Source organism: Hyla sarda, chromosome 1 (genome assembly GCF_029499605.1).
Source record: "Hyla sarda isolate aHylSar1 chromosome 1, aHylSar1.hap1, whole genome shotgun sequence".
NCBI classification, from domain to species: Eukaryota; Metazoa; Chordata; class Amphibia; order Anura; family Hylidae; genus Hyla; species Hyla sarda.
In genome coordinates, this window is record NC_079189.1 from 12325627 (window position 1) to 12326492 (window position 866).

Below are 866 nucleotides of genomic sequence, written 5' to 3' on the forward strand. Positions count from 1 at the left end.
TATTTACTGAAAAGGACCCTGGATCTAGGACTGTTCATATTTTCTGAGAAGGATTCTGGATCTTAGACTGTCCATCTTTACTGATAGGGACCCTGGATATAGGACTGTCCGTATATAATGAGAAGGACTCTGCATCTAGGACTGTCCATATTCACTGAGAAGGACCCCTGATCTAGGACTGTCCATATTTACTGAAAAGGACCCCTGATCTAGGACTGTCCATATTTACTGAAAAGGACCCCTGATCTAGGACTGTCCATATTTACTGAGAAGGACCCTGGATCTAGGACTGTCCATATTTACTGAGAAGGACCCAAGATCTAGGACTGTCCATATTTACTGAGAAGGACCCCAGAACTAGGACTGTCCATATTTACTGAGAAGGACCCTGGATCTAGGACTGTCCATATTTACTGAAAAGGACCCTGGATCTAGGACTGTTCATATTTTCTGAGAAGGATTCTGGATCTTGGACTGTCCATCTTTACTGATAGGGACCCTGGATATAGGACTGTCCGTATATAATGAGAAGGACTCTGGATCTAGGAATGTACGTATATAATGAGAAGGACCTTGAATCTAGGACTGTCCATATTTACTGAAAAGGACCCCTGATCTAGGACTGTCCATATTTACTGAAAAGGACCCCTGATCTAGGACTGTCCGTATTTACAGAGAATGACCCTGGATTTTGGACTGTCCATATTAACTGAGAAGGACCCTGGATCTAGGACTGTTAATATTTACTGAAAATGACCCTGGATCCAGGACTGTCCATGTTTACTGAGAAGGACCCCAGATCTAGGACTGTCCATATTTAGTTGTCCCATCCACTGTCCCTCAGATATGACAAGGACCAGCAGAGC